At 41.3% G+C, this 18,921-nt stretch overlaps 1 long non-coding RNA gene across 3 annotated transcripts in view; it reads left to right on the top strand.

The window, feature by feature from the left end:
- The window catches only part of LOC104972658 (uncharacterized), a 150,898-nt gene that overhangs the window by 81,924 nt on the left and 50,053 nt on the right, over positions 1 to 18,921 (top strand). For 2 of the 3 annotated variants that reach the window (XR_003035061.2, XR_009494814.1), the window contains 2 exons: positions 3,795 to 3,869; positions 5,988 to 6,187. This is a non-coding gene — a long non-coding RNA (uncharacterized lncRNA). The remainder of the gene's footprint in view (positions 1 to 3,794; positions 3,870 to 5,987; positions 6,188 to 18,921) is intronic. The other variant, XR_009494815.1, reaches the window with a different exon arrangement.

Here is an 18,921-nt window from a genome sequence, read left to right as displayed (position 1 = left end):
ACCTTTTGAAGGTCCATCTTCATTACCTCCACCATAGTTTGGTCCCAGGTAAATAACGGAGGGAACACAGAAAATTGTCAACAGAAAATTGGATTAAAGATTTACTGAGCATGGCCCCACCCATCAGAACAAGACCCAGTTTCCCCCTCAGTCAGTCTCTCCCATCAGGAAGCTTCCATAAGCCTCTTATTCTTCTCCATCAGAAGGCAGACAGACTGAAAACTACAATCACAGAAAACTAACCAAACTGATCACATGGACCACAGTCTTCGCCATGCCATGTAGGACCCACGAAAGACGGGTTGGTGGAAAGTTCTGACAAAATGTGGTCCACTGGAGAAGGGAATGGCAAACCACTTCAGTATTCTTGCCTTGAGAACCCTATTAACAATATGAAAAGGCAAAAAGTTAGGACATTGAAAGATGAACTCCCCAGGTCAGTTGGTACCCAATATGATACTGGAAATCAGTGGAGAAATAACTCCAGAAAGAATGAAGAGATGGAGCCAAAGCAAAAACAGCACCCAGTTGTGGATGTGACTGGTAATGAAAATAAACTCCAATGCTGTAAAGAGCAATATTGCATAGGAACTGGAAATATTAGGTCCATGAATCAAGGTAACTTGGAAGTGGTCAAACAGGAGATGGCAAGAGTGAACATTGACATTTTAGGAATCAACAAAATAAAATGGACTGGAATGGGTGAATTTAACTCAGATGACCATCATATCTACTACAGTCAGCAAGAATTCCATAGAAGAAATGGAGTAGCCATCATAGTCAACAAACGAATCCAAAAATGCAGCACTTGGATGCAATCTCAAAAACAATAGAAAGATCTCTATTCATTTCCAAGGTAAACCATTCAATATCACAGTAAACCAAGTCTATGCCCCGACCAGTAGTGCTGAAAAAAATGAAGTTGAATGGTTCTATGAAGACCTACAAGACCTTTTAGAACTAACACCCAAAAAAGATGTCCTTTTCATTATAGGGGACTGGAATGCAAAAGTAAGAAGGCAAGAAATACCTGGAGTAACAGGTAAATTTGGCCTTGGAGTACAAAATGAAGCAGGGAAATGATTAATAGAGTTTTGCAAAGAGAACGCACTGGTCATGGCAAACACCCTCTTCCACCAACACAAGACTCTACACATGGACATCACCAGATGGTCAACACTGAAATCAGATTGATTATATTCTTTGCAGTCAAAGATTGAGAAGCTCTATACAGTCAGCAAAAAGAAGACTGTGAGCTTACTGTGGCTCAGATAATGGACTCCTTATTCCCAAATTCAGACTTAAATTAAAGAAAGTAGGGAAAACCACTAGTCCATTCAGGTATGACCTAAATCAAATCCCTTACAATTATAGAGTGAAAGTAGCAAATAGCTTCAAGGGATTAGATCCGATAGACAGAGTGCCTGAAAATCTATGGATGGAGGTTCCTGACATTGTACAAGAGGCCAGGATCAAGATCATCCCCAAGAAAAAGAAATGTAAAAAAGAAAAATGGTTGTCTGGCAAGGCCTTACAAATAGCTGTGAAAATAAGAGAAGCAAAAAGCAAAGGAGAAAAGGAAAGATATACCTATTTGAATGCAGAGTTTCAAAGAATAGCAAGGAGAGATGAGAAAGCCTTCCTCAGTGATCAGTGCAAAAAAAAAAAAAAAAAAAATAGAGGAAAACAATAGGATGGGAAAGACTAGAGAGCTTTTCAAGAAAATTAGACATACCAAGGGAAAATTTCATGCAAAAATGGGCTCATTAAAGGAGAGAAATGTTATGGACCTGACAGAAGCAGAAGATATTAAGAAGAGGTGGTAAGAATCCACAGAAGAGCTATACAGAAAAGATCTTTTTGACCCAAATAATCACAGTGGTGTGATCAGTCACCTAGAGCCAGACATCCTGGAATGCAAAGTGAAGTGGGCCTTAAGAAGCATCACTATGAACAAAGCTAGTGGAGGTGATGGAATTCCAGTTGAGCTATTTCAAATCCTAAAAGATGATGCTAAGAAAGTGCTTCACTCAATATACCAGCAAATTTGGAAAACTCTGCAGTGGCCCCAGGACTGGAAAATGTCAATTTTCATTCCAATCCTAAAGAAAGGCTATGCCAAAGAATGCTTAAGCTACTGCACAATTGCATTCATCTCACACCCTAGCAAAGTAATGCTCAAAATTCTCCAGGCCAGGCTTCAACAGTATGTGAACTGTGAACTTCCAGATGTTAAAGCTGGATTTTGACAAGGCAGAGGAAAATTGCCTGGAGGTCAAATTGCCAACATTCCTTGGATCATGGAAAAAAGCAAGAGAATTCCAGATCATCCAATTCTGCTTTATTGACTATGCCAAAGCCTTTGACTGTGAGTATCACAAGAAAGTGTGATAGATTCTTAAAGAGGTGGAAGTACCAGACCACCTAAACTGCCTCATGAGAAATCTGTATTCAGGTCAGGAAGCAATGGTTAGAACTAGACGTGGAAAAACAGACTGATTCTAAATAGGGAAAGGAGTACCTCAAGACTGTATATTGTCTCCCGGCTTATTTAATTTATATACAGAGTACATCATGAGAAATGCTGGCCTAGATGAAGCAGAAGCTGAAATCAAGACTGCCAGGAGAGATACCAATAACCTCAGATATGCAAATGACACCATCTTTATGGCAGAAAGTGAAGAACAACTAAGGAGCCTCTTGATGAAAGTGAAAGAGGAGAGTGAAAAAGTTGGCTTAAAACTCAACATTCAGAAAACTTAGATCATGGCATCTGATGGAATCACTTTATGGCACATAGATGGGGAAACAATGGAAAAATGATAAATTCTATAAGTCTATAAAGTGATAGACTTTATATTTTGGGGCTCCAAAGTCACTGCAGATGGTGACTGCAGCCATGAAATTAAAAGATGCTTGCTCCTTGGAAGAAAAAATATGACCAACCTAGACAGCATATTAAAAAGTAGAGACATTACTTTGTCAACAAAGGTTAGCTAGTCAGAGCTATAGTTTTTCTGGTAGTCATGTATGAATGTGAACAGTGGATTATGTAGAAAGCTGAGCACTGAAGAATTGATGCTTTTGAACTATGGTGTTGAAGAAGACTCTTGAGAGTCCCTTGGACTACAAGGAGATCCAGCCAGTCCATTCTAAAGCAAATCAGTCCTGAATACTCATTGGAGTGACTATATTGAAGCTTAAACTCCATACTTTGGCCACCTGATGTGAAGAACTGAATCATTTGAAAAGACCCTGATGCTGGGAAAGATTGAAGGCAGGAGGAGAAGAGGAAGACAAAAGATGAGATGTCTGGATGCCTTCACTGACTCTATTATCATGAGTTTGAGTAAACTCTGGGTGTTCATTATGTTCAGGGAGGCCTGGTGTCCTGCAGTCCATGGGGTCGCAAAGAGTTTAACACGATTGAGCCACTGAACTGAACTAGCTAATGGTAAAGAATAAATAGTTCTTGCTAGAACATGAGCAATCTGCCTGGGTTTGAATGAAATACAAATGTAGAAGCTGAATCTTACTAGGAAAAGAAAAAACTCAAAAGCTCTAACCCTAAATTATTAAACTACATGTTGACTATTAGACTGTATCCAAACACAGTATGGCTGAAGGTCTGTAACAGTGACCCACAGTGGGCCTGTATGTTACCAGCATTTCCACAGTCACCATTAGCCTGGAGGGATAAGTCACAAAGCCTGTATTTGATAACTTTTTCAGCAGCAACTTGGCCTTTTGATGGAAAAAGTACATCTTCATACATACCATCTTCTTACTCTCAGGAAAAAGATAAATTGCTGTGGATATTGATGATTGAAGGGAAGAAGAAAGCAATGATGATCACCAAGGATTTAAAGGTAGGTATCTATCACCTCAAAGTTTCAAAAATTTTTTTATTTCTCTGTCTCATATAAAACAAGTGTGTCAGATATTATACTTCTGTCTGAATTATGAAAAATGAAGGCAGTATCAAAGCATATAGTTGTTATCATTAACATTTTACTGTATATGGATTCACAGTTACAAATTGACACCATTTTAAAAAAATACCTTTAAGAAACTATTAAAAGGTAACATTAAAGCATGTTGCTTGTCTAATCAGCTTAACTGTGAAATCAGCATGTCTTAAAATTACTTAGTTTTTTATAAATTAATTTTATGTGGCAATCAGATTTTTTTGGATAGCCAATTATGCTATTTATTTTTGTCACATTATTTTAGAACTCTGAACATTAGCTTAAGCAGGGAAAGAGAGGCTACACAAAAACACATTTGTACAGCTATAAACTTGATTTAATTTGACTTTCCAAATTTATGAAACACTCTGTGGGTACACATATGGAGAGCATTGTGCTGTATTTAAATTACATTATGTTTCTCATCGTGTAAAATTGTTCCATGCAAATATAGAAAGACAAATATTTGAAGATGTTTAATATTTTTAATTGTTTGTGTTGCATATTGAATCTTTGTTTATTATTAAAATATAAATAAAAGTGACCTACAGTTATGTTACTTCTAAATCAAATCCCTGGATAGTCTTATCTCTTTTAGATTATATGCTGATTACTCCCAAATGAAAACAGATACTCAATTCCTAGTTTTTATTGTGTACAGCTCTTTCAGTTTTAGAGAATATCTAGGATCAAACTGGAAAGCAAAATGATATTTTGCTAAAGATGTATTTTTTACTCTCAAGTATTGAATATCTCCCAAATACTAGTGATATGAATTCCTTTGTTAAATAAGTTAAGAATACACTAAATTCTACCAATCGACTATACAGAATGAAAAAAAATTCATATACCATGCATTATTTTAGTTTCTTCCTTTCAACATAACAGAAAGTAATTAATAATAGTTATCTTCAAGTTTCTATTTAGTTATTTTTGAAATCTGTTATTGTATATACAGCCAAATTAAAGGTTCAGATTCATCATGTGTAGGGAAAAAACCAGTATACATAATTATTAAACAGGTATACATAATTATTCTGTCCAATATTCCTATTTCAAAATGTTATGTTGAAAACTTTAAAAAATTTTATTCACATGCTTTTATTTGCCAAAATGTTAGAATATGGTATTTTGGTCATTAATGAGTTTTGTGCACATGCAGCTGTATTCAAAGTGGACAGTGCCTTTGTGATCTTGATGGGAAGCCCTTTCCTAAGGGGTACAGTGGGAAAAGCCATTAAGCACACTCGGGAGGAATTGACCTAGTGTCACTCACTTTATCACTTGCTCATCATTAGCTGGAAATACACCTTTTAAATTACATAAAGACTGAAACGATGGTTTAAATTATTTGAGCTTTGATCTCATTCTTAATTGAAATAATTCTAATTATTTGATCTAACTCTAAATCTCAGATTGTACTGAGAGAGTTAGTTCTTAGGTAGGTTGATTAGAAGTCCAGGGAGTCCAAAAAGGAGCAGAAAGTGTCTGGGGCTCTTGAGGAGGAGAAAAGGACAAACTTTTTTTTTTCTCTACATTCCTTCATCTTAGTCACATAACAGGGTGGTATATTGATGAATGGTAGATGATGAATGGATGGATAGATGGATAGCAGAAAAGTAAATAGATCGATCAGATTGCATGTGCAGCAGTGAAGGTGTCCTTTAGTTTTATTTAAGGACAGGGTTTTGGAGGAGGTAATGCTTTGGGGGGAAAAGTACAATTCATGCTGTGTTCTAGAAACTGTGTGAAGGATAGAATTTGAATACAAAACTACAGTAATCTGATGAGTCAGAAATCCATTGCATATATCAGACAAAAAGGATAAGGTAAAACTAAAATACAGTAGGAAGAGAGGAAAGAACAACTTGAAGAAGGATTTGTGTAGTATATTGGAAGAACATGTCAGTGATTGTGTGGATGAGGTTTGTGATAAAGAGTGAAACTCTGTTATGATATTTGGTTGCAAATAACTTTTAAGACTCACATCTGCTTCCTATGCTTCTCACCTGGGCACAGTGAGAAAGAAGCCCAGGTGTTGCCCCTTTAGCACGTGTAGGAGATTCAAACCACCCAACCGCCTCAGTTCCTCGGGGAATCCTCACCCAGGTCCACCCCTAGCCACAATAAAAGCCTCAACCCAGACTGCTGTCTTTGTACTCACACACCGTTTTGGATGTGCCTGAGACCGCACTGCTCATCCTGGAGATCTCAATTTTGTAAGTCATAGCTCTTTTCCTACCTTCTTGGTTTATGCATGTCATCATCTGTCACCACATTGAAACCAAGTTTTGGGTGGAGGTTCTTTCTGTTTTGATTAAATGGCCTGGGTGCAACAATGTTGAAAGGAATTTAATGGAGTAGAACATGCAGATTTTTACTGTAGGTTACTAGGCATTGATTCTTTTTTTTCATTCTAAAAAAAAAAAAAAAAAAATCAGAAGGGGATAGGTCATCATGAACTTCATTAGGGGTCATGATTTTTCACTTTTATGTTTGTTTAATTTAAGATTACTGTTGATGTTTAGTTGTTTAGTCCATTTTTGGCTTGGGAAATTAAAAGAGACTATAGAAATCAGTCATTCTAATATAAGGAACAGTTGAAAGCATGTGAAATGAATAGTTGAAAATGATGTTCAGCATTAGCTTAAAAGAAATTGCAGCAACAGATACATTTTCTTATAAATATAGCACTTTTCAGATCAGATCAGATCAGATCAGTCGCTCAGTCATGTCCGACTCTTTGTGACCCCATGAATCGCAGCACGCCAGGCCTCCCTGTCCATCACCAACTCCCGGAGTTCACTCAGACTCACGTCCATCGAGTCAGTGATGCCATCCAGCCATTTCATCCTCTGTCATCCCCTTCTCCTGCCCCCAATCCCTCCCAGCATCACAGTCTTTTCCAATGAGTCAACTCTTCGCATGAGGTAGCCAGAAGTACTGGAGTTTCAGCTTTAGCATCTTTCCTTCCAAAGAAATCCCAGGGCTGATCTCCTTTCCCCTCACCAGGAGAATCCCCTAAAGAGAGATTGTAGCCATCCTGAGAACTCTCCAGTTTGTCCTTTGAGATCCTGTAGGGTCTGAATGTTTTCCTCGAGGACTGTGACACTTTCTTTAACTTAGCTGGAGGTATTTACCCAGAAGCAACACATCTCATTCAAGATGGCTCAGTCCCTTCTTGTTCAGGGATCAGGAGATCTATCTCCTGTCTTTTTTGGAGTAGAACCCCTGCCAAGCTGTGTTGACACTTTAGAGTTGTCCTAAGAAATCTTATTCCAAGAAACTTAATTTTGGGGGTGTTAATTAGAATGACACTCATTTTTAGTTCTGAATAGGTATCTAAGATCTCCCAGGAGCTCATAGGTGAATTGAGTGTCTTCTTCTCTTTTCTGCCATGACTTGACTCCTCAGTAGTGAATCCAGGAGCCATGTCCTGGTACCTTATTACAGTGTAGGGGCCCTTCCATGTGGGTGGAGTTGAGCCTTTGGGGACCCTTCTTTCCAGACTTTAATTAGGACTTGAGTCCCTGGAGCATATAGTGATGACTCCTTAGAATCTTTTGGGTCCTGGTTGACACCCCACAAGCATATATCCTATTGGAATTGCCCAGTGGCCATGGTATAAGACAGAGAGATCATTGATATAAACAAAAGGTCTCCCATACAGCATCTTGTAAGGACTAAGACAAACCTGTTCCTTAGGGGCAATATGGGTGTGAAGGAGAGCTATTGGTAAAGCCTCCTTCCATCCCAGAAAGGTCTCTCCTGGGTCATCTTTTTTATCACTGATTTTAAGAATTGGTTGGCTCTTTCTCCTTTTCCTAAAGACTGAGTCCTCCAGGCACAATGGAGATAATAAGTAATGCCCAATGCTTTAGAGACCCCTTAGGTGACCTTAGAAGTAAATGATGTTCCATTGTCACTTTGTAATGACCTGGACACACCAAATCTCGGAATGATTTCATGGACCAGGTTTTTTTTTTTTTTTTTTAAGTACCTCCTCAGCCTTCTCAGTGTGGGTGGGAAAGCCTTCAATCCATCCTGTGAATGTATCTTTCATGACTAATAGGTATTTATACCCTTGAGAAACTGGCATCTGGGTGAAGTCCTTCTGCCAGTCTTTTCCTGGGTAGGTCCCATGTTGTTGGATGGGCCGAGCCAGCTGGGGTCTTTGAGGTCCTTGGGGGTTGTTGAATTGGCAAGTTGAACAAGAGAAGACCACTTACCTTATAGTTGTTTGGAGGCCTTTTCCTCTGAAGGACCTTTCTAGTAATCTTTGGAGGGCCTTTTCCCCTAAATGAGTGGTGACATGTAAGGAGTTAACCAACTTCCATTGAAGCTTTCCAGGCAGAAAATAGAGTCTCTCCTTTGGGAACCACCGCATATGATCTTCGCAGAAGCCCTCACACTTAGCTTTAAGAGTCTCACCTTCAGTATATGAAGGAGTTTCCGGCATATTAGTCTGTGGAACTTAGGTGGCAACCCCTATTAGGTCATTGTTCTGTAATGCTGCTCTCTTAGCTGCCTGATCAGCCTCTTGGTGGAGAAGGAAATGGCAACCCACTCCACTGTTCTTGCCTAGAGAATCCTATGGACAGGGGAGCCTGGTGGGCTGCCGTCTATGGGGTCGCACAGAGTCAGACATAACTGAACTGACTTAGTATGCATACATGCATTGGAGAAGGAAATGGAAACCCACTCCAGTAGTCTTGCCTGGAGAATCCCAGGGATGGAGGAGCCTGGTGGGCTGCTGTCCATGGGTCACACAGAGTCAGACACAACTGAAGCAACTTAGCAGCAGCAGCCGCAGCCTCTTGGTTCCCTCATGCCACTTCCGTGCTCCCTTTTTGGTGTCCTTTACAGTCATAGACTGAAACCTCAGCGGGAGATGGACTGCATCCAAGAGTCTAAGAATTTGATCACCATATTTGATTGGGCATCCTAAGGTCGTCAAGTGGCCTCTTTCCAAATAGCAGCATGTGCCTGTAGCACCAGAAAGGCATACTCGGAGTCAGGGTAAATGGCTACTCTTTTTCCTTTTCCCAGCTCTAAAGCTCGAGTCAGGGCTTTGAGCTCAGCTAATTGTGCTGAAGTACCTGGTGACAAAGGTTTAGCCACTACGGTCTAAAAATTGAAGAATACTACATATCCGGCTCTTCTTTTTCCATCCAAGACAAAGCTGCTTCCATCAGTGTACCAGATTCCTTCAGGATTGGTTAGAGGATCTTCTGACAGTCCTTCTCAGGGTTTTATCCAGTGGTCCAAGGTTTCTAGGCAAGAGTGAAAGGGGAGAGAGCCCTTGGGGGTAAGCAGGAGGGTGGCTGGGATAAGAACCTCACAAGGGGATGTTGTAGTGGTTTTCCATACTTAATATCTGAGGATTCTTTGATCAGACATCCATCAATGGTCTCTCCCATTTAGGAGTTGTTTCACTTGGTGCCTGGTAAAAATAGTTTGCCCCCAAAAGAGAGTTTTAAAGTATCTTCTATCAGGACTGCAATAGCTGCAAGATTTTGAAGGCAGGGAGTCCAACCTTGGGCGGTTGGATTGAGCCTCTTGGATAAGTAAGCTACATGCTGGGGCTCAGGTCCCAGCCTTTGTGTTAACACTCTCAAGGCTATTCCTTCTTTTTCATGGACATAAAGTTGGAATGCTTTTTCTGGGTCTAGCAACTTCAAGGCAGGTGATTTAGTGAAGGCTTGTTTTAGTGTAGCCTCTACTTTCTTGAGAGTCCCTTGGACTGCAAGGAGATCCAACCAGCCCATTCTAAGGGAGATCAGTCCTGGGTGTTGGAAGGAATGATGCTAAAGCTGAAACTCCAGTACTTTGGCCACCTCATGAGAAGAGTTGACTCATTGGAAAAGACTCTGATGCTGGGAGGGATCGGGGGCAGGAGGAGAAGGGGAAAACAGAGGATGAGATGGCTGGATGGCATCACCGACTAGATGGACATGAGTTTGAGTGAACTCCGAGAGTTGGTGATGGACAGGGAGGCCTGGCGTGCTGCAGTTCATGCGGTCGCAAAGAGTCGGACATGATTGAGCGACTGAACTGAACTGAACTGCTTTCTTTTGAGGAATTCCCCACATCAATGGGATTGAATCATCCCGTCCCTTCAAGCTTTCATATAAAGGCTGGGCAATTAGATATAGTTGGGTATCCAGATTCTACAATCTCAGTTAGCCCCAGGAAAGTTCGCAATTGTTTTTGAGTCATGGGGGAGGACAACTGGAGGATTCCTGTACCTAATCAGAGGACAGCCTCCTGGACCTGTGTGTAATCTGAACCCCCAGGTAGGTGACCTTTGTCTTGACCATCTGTGCCTTAGCACGGGAGACTTTATATCCCCTCTCTGCCAAAAATTTGAAAACCTGAATTGCATAATGGGTATTTTTCTCATCTGGAGAGCAGATTAGTAGGTCATCTATGTATTGCAATATTTTCCCACTAGCTCCCAGGTCCAGACCTAGGAGATCCTGGCTAAGCCCAATCTGGTCAGGGCTATCTCTGAACCCCTGAGGTAATATTGTCCAAGTCATCAGTTGGTGTCTTTCTGCTGGAGCCTCCCACTTGAAGGCAAAAAGGTATTGGGATTCTTTAGCCAGTGGTATGCAAAAGAATGTATCTTTGAGATCAAAAACTGTAAACCACTTGGCAATGGGCAGGATTTCTCCCAAGATTACATAGGGATTGGGTACTGTGGGATGGAGGGGGACTACAGCTTCATTTATGATCCAGAGATCGTGAACCATTCACCAGGTTCCGTTCTTTTACTTTACAGGGAGGTTTGGAGTGTTACATGACTAATTGGTGGGGACCAATAGCCCACACGGCAAGGAATTTATTTATTAGAGGCTGTAGTCCTTCCTGAGCTTCTCTTTTGAGGGGATATTGTTTCTGGTTAGGAAACTGAGTGGGATCTCTGAGGACAGTGATGACTGGTTCAACGTGGTGGGCTCGTACAGGAGTCCTCTGCTCCCACACCGAGGGGTTAATTTTGTCCTCCCATAGCTTTTAGTCTCTCTCTATTGGAGAGGGTGTATTGGATTATTCAGTAGTAACAAGAAGCTATAGGGCTCTAGGGGCTGAAAAGCTTCCCATCACAAGGGTAGTCCCCAGTTTAGTAAATATAGCTTGTCCCAATAAGGGAATAGGACACTCAGGGACCACCAGAAACTGGTGAGAAGATATTTGTCCATCCCAGCAACAAAGCAGTGCTCGGGTGAATCTTTAAGTAATTGTTTTTCCTGTAGCACTCAAAACGGTACAGGTTTGGGATTAGACGGCTCTTGAGTAGGAGGTCAGGACAAAGTAGGTAGCCCCTGTGTCAACCAAGAAATTTTTGGACTTAACTGCCACATCCAGTTGCACCCTTGGCTCCAGCTCCGTGATGGTTATCTGTGACAGGTGGGCTGGCTGGAGTGGGCAGCTTCAGTCCTGTTGAACCATAATGAGGAAAGGCATGGCTTTGGGTCCCAAAGGCAGAGTGCCACCCAGTGTCCCAATTGATGGCATTTGTAGCGAGCCATTTGAGGAGACTTGTCAAGGTTTGGACACTCTGGCCCAATGCCCCTCCTGTCTAGAGATAAGGCATTTGCCTCCTGCCTAATCCTTCAAGGACTTGAGGTTTGCCATAGGGCTTCCCTGGAGGGGGGCCAGCATCTGGAATGCCTTATCTCTTTCCTTTCCTCCCTCTCCTGGGCCTTGGCCTCCTTCTCCTGTTTTCTGTTATAAAAGGTGGCTGTCTAGACCATCTCATCTAAAGAGGCAGCAGTGTCCTGCTGCTGTAGCCGTTGTAACTTTATTCTGATGTCTAATGAGTATTGGGACAGGAATTTGTCCTTTAAAATCACCTGTCCCTCGTAAGAGTCTAAGTCCAAAGTGGTAAACTTTTAGAGGGCCTCTTTTAGCCTTTCTAGAAAGGCAATGGTGTTCTTGTTGGGCTCCTGAGTTATTGCTGAGACCTGGGCATAGCTGATTACTTTTTTCTGGGCTGCTTTCAGTCCTGCCTTCACACAGATCAGAAAATGATCCCTTTCCTAGATGTGCTCAGGGTCATTATAATTCCAATTAGGATCTGAGCAGGGGACTGCAGTTTCCCCATTTATCATTTGACATGTGAAGCCCTGTAGCATACTTTCAGGTTTCCTTAAAGGCTCAGGGTCAGATAAAGTTTGACTAAATATGACCATGATGTCCTTCCACATCAAGTCAAAGGTCAAGGTAATGTGTTCGAATGCATCAATATATTTGCCTGGGCCATCTGTATAGCTTCACAGGTCTTGTTTGATCTGTCTTAGTTCTAAGAGGGAGAAGGGCTTATGGACCCAGGTTGGTCTGAATTTTCCTCTAGTTTCGAGGAAGGGACTTTTATGGAGGAGGTGCTCCCAGATATGGGGGCACGTTTGAATACAAAGAAGGGAGCATCAGGCAACTCAGGAGCTGTGGGAGGTGAGCTTTCACAGGGAGGTTCCTTCTCTTGTTGTCTGTACCTAACATCATTTGCCTAGTACTCTCACTTTTAGGGCATACAACAATCCCATATTTAAGACAGAGTTCCTTCATATCTCTTAGTTGGAAGAAAATTTGGACGTAGGGGATCTCTGTCCATTTCCCTTGTCTTTTGCAGAATAATTCTAGCTGCAGGATGGTATCGTAATTTTAAACTCCTATCCTCAGGCCAGTATTCCTTGCCCCAAGAGGATACCATGGCAAATCAGTGGCACAAAATAATTTTAAGCAGTGTTTCTTTGGAGTTAGAGGATCAAAGAGCTTCCCGTTATCAAGGATGCATCTCAAAGGTTTCTGTCGGGAAGTGGATTGGTTATTTCCCATCTGAAAGACAGTGATGACAGGGAGGAAAAGAAAAAAGAAAAAAACTAATAGGCCTCTTCAATTTCCATGGGTAGACTTCCTTAGGGATGAGTCTTTCTGAAGCTTATCTTACCCAGTACTGTTGCAGCCTGAAAGCCAGGTGTCCCTGGGTCAGGATGTAGATTCCCAGGCAGGCTGAGGTGTGACAGCCTCCTGGAGATTGAATCCCCAGGCAGGTCAAGGCATGTCGACCTTCTGGGACTCCTGGACTGGAGTTGGGTATCCCCAAGGTCTCCAGTGTGACCAGAGCTGGGTAGGATTAAGGGGTTGTAATTTTAACTCATTGGCAGTTCACCGCAGATGGGAATAGATATCATGATGTAAAGCAATCCAAGCCTATGCCCTGAGACTGGGAACCTGGTGAAGCAGCCATAAGCCTTATCCTCTTACTGCTCTAAGGGATTTTAAGTCAATGATTTCCTCCTCTAGTCCTCTATAAGAGCTGGTTAGGTTGTCTCCAATGGTAGATATTTCATTGTCCTAGACCCACTTTAGGTAATATCAGAAGTAATGACAAAGGAGTAGGTTGTCTGGTCCTGTTAGGGGCATTAAGAGTATTTTAATAATAATTGGGGTGGAGCAATGTTCCCTGCAAGGGGGCAGGGTCCTGGTTGTAGGAGTTAGTAAGTGGCTTAAGAACAAATTGATAAGAGGCAACAGATTTTCCATAAAAGTGGAGTGGAGATTTGATCCTAGGGTATATTTGTAAATTTAGGAGAAGGGTGGTAAGGGTTTGGGCCCAAACGGCCTGCAGGGCTAACTCCCAAAGTGGCAAACATTATTCCTGGAGGCCCAACTGTGTTTGAAGGGATGCCAACAGATGGACTTCTAGCAGGCATTGTGTGCCTGTCACCTGCCCTAGTGGGTCCACTGAGATATACTGTTGTTGCACATGTTGTAGGAAACGTGGAAGATGAAGGCCTTAATATCTAGAGGGATTGGATTTTATACAGTATTTCCCTCCTAAGGGCCAGTTATTTTCTGGTTGTCCCTGCAGAAGATTGTAGAGGCAAGATTGTGGGTCCATATGGGGGTCAGGAAAGAGCATGAAACAGGAGGAAAGGGGGCAGGGCACAACTTTTGAAAGAATGACATAGCCCAAGGGCATAACATAAACTGATTAAAATCAAATGGGTCCAAGATGACAAGTCAAATTCAACTAAACCTTGATCCCTAATCTGCAAGCTAAATGACACACCCAGAGGTGGCAGGACAGTTCCAAGGTACTGTCAGAAGAAGGAGGAGTGTGTGGTTCCCCAATGTTTGGGGTGATCCTCTCACTCATTAACATATGAGTTTACCTAGCTGGAAAAAAACTAGCCAGACCACATTCCACAGCCAAAGCACTTGCCCTCTGTGATGGCCAAATCTTGTGGACAGTGCTTCTCTGTGAATCCTAACAAATCCACCTCTTACCTATGGCTGTGTCTCTCACTGAATTGTGTTTTTCAGTACACTGGGCTTCTTGTCACTTCCCCTGCACTGGCTTTTCTTCTCATTCTGCTTCCACTGTGAGAGCTTTCACTGAGTTGGGCTCCTGCTGTGCTTGACCTCCTCCTTGCGGGGGTCCAAGCTGAGGTTGTTTCAGCCAGATTAAATCCAAGTCACGGCACCAGAGATGTCGGGGGAGTTTGCAGTTTCCTCGGTTTTGTCTCGTTTCAACAAAAATTTGAAGTGACTGACCAGCATTGCAGCCCTTGGACGGACCAATGTTATAGCTCTCAGATGGATGAGTGTTACAGTCCTTGAACGGACCAATGTTACAGCTCAGTGTTATTTAGAAAGTAAAGGAAAATACATCCTTGAGGGCATGAGAGCATGCTGACCCAAAAGACCTGAAGAGAAGAGAGGCCCCCAGCCCAATTTTGACTCCTCTTTTTATATGTTTTTTCTCCTCCCCCTGGGCCTGCCCTATGTAAATTGGGCTAGCCAGGAGTGCTGTTTGTTCTACCCGAGGTCCTCACTCTGGTCCTTGGACCTTCCTTTGTCTATTTTCATGGGCTTTTCCCTTCCTTTTCTTTTATCCACCACCATTCTGGACTCCCTTTTCCTATTCTAACTACCTAACATGGTAATTATAAGTACTTTTTCACTTAAAATATCTGAATAGATGAACTTACACACAGCTAGTTTTCTCACAAATTCATGTAAAGACACATCCATTGTTGACATAGAATAAGAAAAAAGTCACTGGAGACTATTTCCTGTTTCATGCCTACTGGACTCCTTATTTCACCAAACCATATTAAAAGGTAGAAGATATACCGACTTTTAAAACTTTCAGGTAAAGCTTTGTTTCCAGACATTGCTTTCCTATGTAAGACTAAATATGTTTAGAAGAGAGAGCCTTCCTCCTTGTTGTGTGAACCTCTGTTCAGCTGATTTTATTCTTCTGTGATTATTTTGGTCACTGATGCGTTACCGTTATTTCAGCTACTTGATACCAGAGCACACCATCTTCTAGACATTATTATACTTGATTTGAGTAACCCAGAATTCTATGCTCTAATTAAGTTATTCAGATGGATAGATAATTACATTTCTTTGGGCAGTGAGGTCCTTTCAATCAACCAGGGAAGCACAAACAGCCATTTAAGTTAACTTTTAATTTTGTTACTTGTTAATGAACATTTATAAAGAACATGAAAATGTAAAATTCATTTACTCTGAGGGAAAAAATGTGAAACTTTAAACCTAATTCCTATTATCATTAAATATTTAGATTTATTAAAATTCTTTTGTAATTAAATGGCTCACTTCTCCTGTACTTATATTAACATTCATATTTCTCTACATCTTATTTGTATGAAATTGTCTTGAATTTCAGAAGTAGATTCCCTATTCTTTTTCTCCTCCTTTTAACTCACTTTCTTAATTTTTATGAACTCACTGTACATTCATGCTCAGTCATATCCAACTCTTTTCAACCTCCATCCATGGGATTTCCAGACAAGAATACTGGAGCGGGTTGCCATTTCCTTCCCCAAGGGATCTTCCCAACTCAGGGACTGAACTTGTATCTCCTACATTGCAGGCAGATTCTTTACTGCTGAGTCATCAAGGAAGCCCATTATAAACCTACCACCTCTATTTCATCTGAATATTTAGGATCAAATTTTTATAAATTTTGTATATAAATTTAGCCAATTGTTGAGAACATTGAAGTTTGACCTAATCAAACACAGTCCTTCACTGTTTTCACCTGGAATTGTGTAATCTCTGTGACACTACAAGGCTCTATAAGCCATTACTCAATTTGGTATATGAGATTAAAGGTACTTGTTCAGTTATCAAGACCATGTGCCTGTTAACTCAGAATAAATGAACAGAGTTAGTGTATCATTTGCTGTCCCAGGGACACTGGCACATATATCCTATCTGATTTGGGTTTTAAAAAGCAACAGCTTCAGAAACCACTGTATAACATTATAACTAAAATCAACTGGCCATATACTAAGAAAAAAATATCACAATACAGTTCAAGTTGCTCAGTCATGTCTGACTTTGCAACTCCATGAACCGCAGCAGGCCAGGCCTCCCTGTCGATCACCAACTCCGGGAGTTCACTCAAACTCATGTCCATTGAGTCAGTGTTGCCATCCAGCCATCTCATCCTCTATTGTCCCCTTCTCCTCCTGCCCTCAACCTTTCCCAGCATCAGGGTCTTTTCCAATGAGTCATCTCTTTGCATCAGGTGGCCAAAGTATTGGAGTTCAGCTTCAGCATCAGTCCTTCCAATGAACACCCAGGACTGATTTCCTTTAGGATGGACTGGTTGGATCTCCTTGCAGTCCAAGGGACTCTGAAGAGTCTTCTCCAACACCGCAGTTGAAAAGCATCAATTCTTTGCCACTAAGCTTTCTTTATAGTCCAACTTTCACATCCATACATGACCACTGGAAAAAACATAGCCTTGACTAGATAGACCTTTGTTGACAAAGTAATGTCTTTGCTTTTCAATATGCTGTCTAGGCTGGTCATAACTTTCTTTCCAAGGAGTAAGCGTCTTTTAATTTCATGGCTGCAGTCACCATCTGCAGTGATTTTGGAGTCCTCCCCCGACCAAAATAAATTCAGCCACTGTTTCCACAGTTTCCCCATCTATTTGCCATGAAGTGATGGGACTGGATGCCATGATCTCAGTTTTCTGAATGTTGAGCTTTAAGCCAACTTTTTGACTCTCCTCTTTCACTTTCATCAAGAGGCTCTTTAGTTCTTCTTCACTTTCTGCCATAAGGGTGGTATCATCTGCATATCTGAGGTTATTGATATTTCTCCTGACAATATTGATTCCAGCTTGTGCTTCCTCCAGCCCGGCATTACTCACGATGTACTCTGCATATAAGTTAAATAAGCTGGGTGACAATATACAGCCTTGACGAACTCCTTTTCCTATTTGGAACCAGTCTGTTGTTCCATGCCCAGTTCTAACTGTTACTTCCTGACCTGCATATAGGTTTCTCAAGAGGCAGGTCAGGTGCTTTGGTGTTCCTATCTCTTTCAGAATTTTCCACAGTTTAATGTGATCTACACAGTCAAAGGCTTTGGCATAGTCAATGAAGCAGAAATAGATGTTTTTTTGGAACTGTCTTGCTTTTTCGATGATCCAACAGATGTTGGCAATTTGATCTCTGGTTCCTCTGCCTTTTCTAAAACCAGCTTGAACATCTGGAAGTTCACTGTTCATGTATTGCTGAAGCCTGGCTTGGAGAATTTTGAGCATTACTTTACTAGCATGTGACATGAGTAGAATTCAAACATAGCTTAAATACATTGGCTTTCTTCTTTGTATTCTGATTTTCCTGAATGTAGACATGTTGAAGAGAACAGAGTGTTGTTCTCTTGGGTTTCAGAAGGGTTCCTTTCCCCGTTTCCCTGCTGGAAGTGTGAGGTGATTCTAGCCTGACATTTACTGTGAGAACATGGTGCCACTCTTTGAGATGAACCACAGAAACTTGTTTTGGCCCTCGTGACTAGGTGCCCTTGGGGTTTTACATTGGTTTGCCTACACTGAGCCACCAGCAGCATGTCAGTTATAGTTCAGGAGTTCCTACACTGGCACAGGTTATCTCCATGAGCTCTACCATGCTCTCAGGAAAACAACAGAAAATAACCTCTCATGCTTCCAGCAAGGGCGAGAAAGGGCAACCTGTTTGAAGTACATCAGAATACACCATTCTCCTTAAGGAGGCCTGACCTCAGGATAAACTAACCAGAGCCTAACATTTTGAGTTTTATCAGACTCTAATTGAATTGAGGGAAGGGATATTTCTAACTCCAGCCTGCCCTACCCAGAATGTCCCACCTATAGGAGAAGGAAAAAAATTAACATTTGTGGAGCTTTCAGACCAGAGACATAGGCTCACCAACAGACTGAGATCTAATCAAAGAACTATAATATGCTTCCCCTCTCCCAACTCCTCAGCACTCTGTTACTAAAGGTCTGTTTGTAGCAGTTCGTTTTACCTGGTAGATCATGTATGGATATCAAGAAATAATTATAAGGCATAATGAAAGGCAAAGAAAAAAATAAAACACTGACCCCCCCCCCAAAAAAATAATCTGAAGAAACAGAGCACTAGAACCAGACATGGCAAAGATGTTGAAATTATAATATTGAGCATTTAAACTACTATGATTAATTAGCTCTATGAGAGAAGGGCTCTAATGGATAAAGTAGATAGCAGGCAAGAACAAAAGGGGATTGTAAACAGACATGGAAATCCTAAAAAAATTTTTTTGACTTATTAGAAGCAAAACACTGTAACAGTAAAAGGAAATGCTTCAGTTTTAATAATACACTGGATGTAACTAATGAAAGAATCTCTGAATTTGAAGATACATCAGTAGAGACCTCCTCTACTGAAAAGCAGGCTTCTCAAATGGCTCAGTGGTAAAGAATCAGCCTGTCAATGCAGGAGACTCTGGTTCAACCCCTGGGTCGGAGAGAGCCCCTGGAGAAGGAAATGGCAACCCACTCCATATTGTTGCCTGGAAAATTCTGTGGACAGAGGAAACAGACGCACTATAGTTCATAGGGTCACTATATAGTTGGACTGGACTTAGTGACTAAACA

Source organism: Bos taurus, chromosome 6 (genome assembly GCF_002263795.3).
Source record: "Bos taurus isolate L1 Dominette 01449 registration number 42190680 breed Hereford chromosome 6, ARS-UCD2.0, whole genome shotgun sequence".
NCBI lineage: Eukaryota > Metazoa > Chordata > Mammalia > Artiodactyla > Bovidae > Bos > Bos taurus.
This window is presented reverse-complemented; position numbering and strand designations above follow the sequence as displayed.